This window comes from Papaver somniferum, chromosome 11 (assembly GCF_003573695.1).
Source record: "Papaver somniferum cultivar HN1 chromosome 11, ASM357369v1, whole genome shotgun sequence".
In the NCBI taxonomy this organism is placed as follows: Eukaryota; Viridiplantae; Streptophyta; class Magnoliopsida; order Ranunculales; family Papaveraceae; genus Papaver; species Papaver somniferum.
In genome coordinates, this window is record NC_039368.1 from 122408632 (window position 1) to 122414536 (window position 5905).

The following is a 5905-nucleotide window of genomic DNA, read 5'->3' on the forward strand; positions in this document are numbered from 1 at the left end:
TGAATAGAGTACCTTTTAAATGATCAGATAAAACTCCATACGAATTGTGGAAAGGTAGACAACCTTCTTTAGCATACTTTAAAGTGTGGGGGTGTTTGGCTAAGGTTCAGATCCCTAAACCTAAAGCAACCAAGATAGGATCCAAAACTGTTGACTGTGTATTCATAGGGTATCCTGAGCATACACCTGCATATAGATTTATGGTTGTGAATTCGGATGTTTCTGAAATTGGTGTAAATACTATTATGGAGTCTAGGGATGCTGTGTTTTTTGAAAATGTTTTTCCTTTAAAATCTGACTCTCGTAAGAGAGGTGTAGATCCCCTAGATGTTCCTTCAACCAGTCAGACTTTACCTTTAGAGGAAGATGAAGTAGAATTTGATCTTAGGAGGAGTAAAAGGGCTAGAACCAAAACCTCCTTTGGACCTGACTTCATAACACTAGCAGAGTCTGATCCTCAGACTTATAGAGAATCCATGACTTCTTCTGAAGATCCGTGGTGGAAAGAGTCTTCTATTAGTGAAATAGAATCCATCAAAGAAAATGATACATGGGAGATAGTAGATTTACCTCTAGGGTGTAAGGCCATAGGATGTAAATGGATCTTCAGGAGGAAACGTAACACAGATGGAACTATTCAAAAATACAAGGCTAGGTTAGTAGTCAAAGGCTACAAACAAAAGGAAGGTGTAGATTTCTTTGATACTTACTCACCCGTTACGAGAATTACTTCCATTAGGATATTAATTGCTATAGCCGCGGTTCATAACCTAGAAATACATCAAATGGATGTAAAGGCATCTTTTCTACATGGTGAATTAGATGAAGAAATTTACATGGAACAACCTGAGGGCTTTGTAGTGAAAGGTTGTGAAAACAAAGTTTGTAAACTGAAAAAATCTTTGTATGGATTGAAACAAGCACCTAAACAATGGCATGAAAAATTTGATCATGTAATGTTTTCTAGTGGTTTTAGAATTAATGAATCTGACAAGTGTGTATATACTAAGCTTGTAAATGATGCCTGTGTGATTGTATGCTTGTATGTTGATGATATGCTTATACTTGGTACAAACATGGATGTAATTAATTCAACTAAGAACATGTTGAATGAGAACTTTGACATGAAAGACTTAGGCCCTGAAGATGTAATCTTAGGGATGAAAATTAGGAGAAATTCTAACGGTTATAGTCTTAGTCAATCTCATTATGTTGAATCTGTGCTTAAAAAATTCAATCATTTTGATTGTAAACCTGCTTATACTCCGTATGATCCTTGTTGTAAACTCAAAAAGAACAGAGGTAATGGAGTATCACAACTTGAATATTCACGAGTTATAGGAAGTGTGATGTATTTGATGAACTGTACTAGGCCAGACATTGCTTATGCTGTGAGTAGGTTAAGTAGGTATACTTGTAACACTGGGATGCACTTTTTAGTGTGTTGAGGTATTTGAAATACACGTTGACCTTTTGTTTGAATTATGAAAGGTATCCTGCCGTCCTTGAGGGATTTTGTGATGCAAACTGGATATCAGACTCAGAGGAATCTAAGTCTACGAGTGGATATGTTTTCACTCTAGCATGTGGGGCTGTTTCTTGGAAAAGTTCCAAACAGACCTGCATAGCTCGATCCACTATGGTATCTGAGTTTATTGCGCTAGATAAAGCAGGAGAGGAAGCCGCTTGGCTAAGATGCTTTTTAGAAGACATTCCTCTCCGGCATAGGCCTGTGCCGGCTATATCTATACATTGTGATAATCAAGATGCCATATCTAGAGCTGACACCTTTAATTTCTCTGGCATTCTAGTTACTTGGAGATAGGTTGAGAATATGTATGTCCTCATAGCTCTTTGGATACTTGTGACCAATTAGGAGTAATGGTTTTGTGGGTACACCTCTGGTAAACCCTCCCGAGATTAACTCGGTTTTATTTTTTATTTTTGCTCGAGGACTAGCAAATAATAAGTTTGGGGGTATTTGATAGACGCATTTATGTGTCTATTTTGTTCTCAATATTCTGTGTTGTTAGACTCGATTAAGTACTTATTGTGTTATTTTGTGTTTTTGTAGATGTTTTTAGAGAAATAAGCCTTTGCGGCGAAATGAGCTCGAAAAGTAGTGTTTTACACCCCAGGATAATGTACCGGAGGCACCTCAGAAATGCACCGGAAGCGTCCAAGAAATGTACCAGAGGAACCCAGAAAATTTACTATTTCCACCCCAAAATTACTATTTCCACCCCAATTGCTAAAGGGACACCCGTACAGGATTAGGGGGAGGACACTTTTCTTCTCATAATTCAAATTTCATTTTTGGCGGGAAAATATATTCTCTCCCTGGCAGATTTTCAAATTGATTTTCGATGGATTTGTGGAGAGACTAAATGGCTGGAATTAATTGGGTCATATCTATTGAGTATAACAAGATTATTCTGAGCGTTGGAATGAGTTAAATTTGGCTAGAATCCGCTAACTTTCAATCGAGAGTTAAACATGGAAGATACGCTCGAGTTCTCTGTGAGAGGAATTTTTGGGAAGTTTTGTGGACTAAATAGGGAAGATATCTGATATTCTTAAGTGTTTATGCAACTATGGAAGTATTACAGCTCATATGCGCAGGCAGAGGGGATGGAGAAGATCATATCTCGGCTAACAGTGAAGAAAATGGAAAAAAATATTTTCAGAGGAATGGAGAATTATATGGAGTGAATGAGCGAGATTCGATGGGTCTGTTGGCTATAAATAGGTTGCTGGGGTTGGGCAGAGAGGATGTCGAGAGTTTGGGGAAGTTTTGGAGGCTACAGAATGAAGAACTCACGAGTTGTAGAGCTGCCATTTTTCTGCTGCTGCTGCTGCTGATGAAGAACACCAAGAACACGAAGAACGGACCTGCACCAGCAGTCGTTTATCGTGGGTCGTAGGTGTGGGTCTTAGAGCTACAATAAACTTCTTCTGTGTCGTTCATTTTGGACGCTTTCTGTGGGTCGCACATTCACTGTTTTATTATTTCATCTTCATTTTCATCCTTGTAAACACCCTTTGAGCAATAAATAAATATTTTGAGCGTGTTTTTATCATGATGAGCTAAACCCAACACTGGAACGACGGAGGAGGTCGAATTTCATCCATGTGGTAATTTCATTAATTCTTTTATTTACTTTTTGCACTAATTTTAATTGAATTAAGATTTTAAATTAATTACTTGTGATTTCATTTGATGGAGTATGCTTAGTCCTAGGGGTTTTTGATATGCCATGCTTAAGAAATACAAGTAATATTTTGTAAAATCTATCTTGGCAATAAACTAGAGTTAATATTTGTTTTGTTTTTGAACTATAATTGCTAGAATTAATTTCTGAACCATTTGAAGAAAAAAAAACGGCCGAATCTTTAGTCCCAGTTTCTCGCACCAGTGTTAATATTTTTATTGTATATATTTATTTTCTATTAAGTCTAAAAAATTATCCTTCACAAGTCCGAGAGTTTGAACCTCATTACTACAACCCCAGAAAATCTTTAATCAAAACACTCTTGATAGAACTCACCTATCTGAATGTGGAAGTGGGTCGCTTCCTATGAGAAAAGAGCTGATTCTCTAGAGCATTCGGAGAAACGGGATTTGTCCAGGGCCAAAAAGGACACAACGGCACGAACTCGACAGCACCTAGAGAGATATCACGCGTGGTTATTATCGCGGATTACACCAAACGATTGTAGTTCAAGACATCGCGTTCACTGTCCATCAAGTAGTTCCGGCAATTTCTCACCAAGCAAAGGTTCAAGACCTCATGGACACCTCTTGCCTAAGTGGTATTTCTCGCTTTCCGTTTTCTGATTTTTTATCGGTATTTCATTCATGTGGGGGATTGTTAGAGAAAATGAATTTATACAATAATTTGGTTTTTGGTCTTGGTGGGATTGGAACTTAGGATCTATTGGTCACTAAGGACACTAACTCATTTTCACTATTTGTGAATGAACCTTTAGTCTCACATAGGGAAAACTAAAGATGATACCTCTCCATAAGTATTGAATTTTTTGATATTAGAGTGGCCCTTGGGTCATTAGAACTTTTGTGCGAGGGAGAGGACTTAGGCAATGGGCTAGTTGGTGCAATCGCACATTTTCACACACGCGCGGTGCTTCGCACCGAAGTACGCACGCCGCCGCCGTCCTTCCGTCCGTGCGTGCGGGCCGGGCCGGGCTCGGGTTCGGGTTCGGGTTCGGTTGTGGGTGTGGGTCAAAACTTATATTTTTTGACAAAATTTCTTTTGAATTATCGAATTAATATTTGAAACAAAATAATTTTTTGGGCAACACTATGTTTATGCATGAACATTAATTTGCATGAACGTTTTATATCAAACTTAAATTTGCATGAACGTTTTTATATCAAACTTAAATTTGCATGAACGTTTTATATCAAACATAATGATGCATGAACGTTTCAAATCGATATTAATTGATGCATGAAAGTTTAAAACCGTTGGAAAAAATCTGAATTAATTGAAATTGTTTTAATGCGCGTTTATGAGACCTCTCTCTATTCTCCCCTATATAAAGCGATCATTTTCTCTCATTTCGTTTCGTGTCCAGAAGAGCTACTATCCTCTTCTTTTCGTCTTCTCCCCCTGTGTGGTCCTTTATTTTTTTATTCCGTGCGCAATTGCTGTTGAGATCGTAAGAGTGGGCAAGTACTGTAGTGCTAACAGTGCTTGCAACGGGCAGTTTTATCCTGGATACGAACTTGACCACAGGGTATAGGCATCACTCATTCTTGAGGCGTACCGGTCAAATATCGTGTTAAGGACAGCGTGTTGAACACGTGACTCTGTCCTCTGTTTGCAGTCCAATTGAGTGTTTATTTACCTTCTAGAAATTAATCATTTTTATTCTAACATCTTTCTTGAGTGTTTTATTGCTACAGACGCAACAAAAACTATATGACAGCTAGAAGGAAGAATGCACGAAGTTACAGACATAAAGAGAGAATTCTGATCACTAAAAAATTGATCAACTAAAACACAAGAATCAAATATTGATGGATGTCAATGGGTTAACAAAACACATAATGTACTAAGACCCGAATCAGTGGGTTCATAATTTACAGAACCAGAATTTCAAGATCATACTGGAGAATATATATGTTAAAGAGTTCAACTTTCATCATCTGCACAAAAGTTGGCATCAGTTTCTATAAGCATAATAAAAGAAGGATTAGATGGTCACTAGGATCAAGCCTCAGCACCCGTCAAAAAAACATAATTGGATAATCAACCATCACACAAGATGTTCTACACAGGATCGTCCTAGAAAATGGGAATACACATTATCTTTACTTTCGCGTCCATTTCGTCGTCACTCCAAGCGACTCCACAGCCACCTTCTGACGCCAGTCGCCACCTGCTTTCCATGGCTGGTTGCCTCTCCTATCCTTCATACTCCTGCCATTCTTTTTTCTCCTTGTTTTGGTAACTCCTTCTGTCATCGTCCTATATTTAATTTTGGTAACTCCTGCCACAGTCCTATCTTTAATTTTGGTAACTCCTTCAGCCTTCGTCTTATCCTTAAATACCCGTGGGGCATCTTCTGCGAGCTTCCACCACTTGGTCCATGTAGTTTTGGCGCCAAAGACAAAATCGGATACCAAGAGCTGATGTTGTGAGACAACACATCCTTCAGGTATAACCTTACATTCCTTGCACTCCTTTCTATCCCCTCTCCTAGCAAGAAAAAAGTTGATCTGGCTAGAGTACTCACCATTTATAAAGGTAACAATATGGGATTCTTTCTTTTTAAAGAAGGTGTTAGCTACCATGAGGTCATTGGCTAAAGCGAAATTCAAGATTTCTTCTCCTTCTTGGTTTTTATCACCATACCCAAACCCTCCATGCACCCTGTG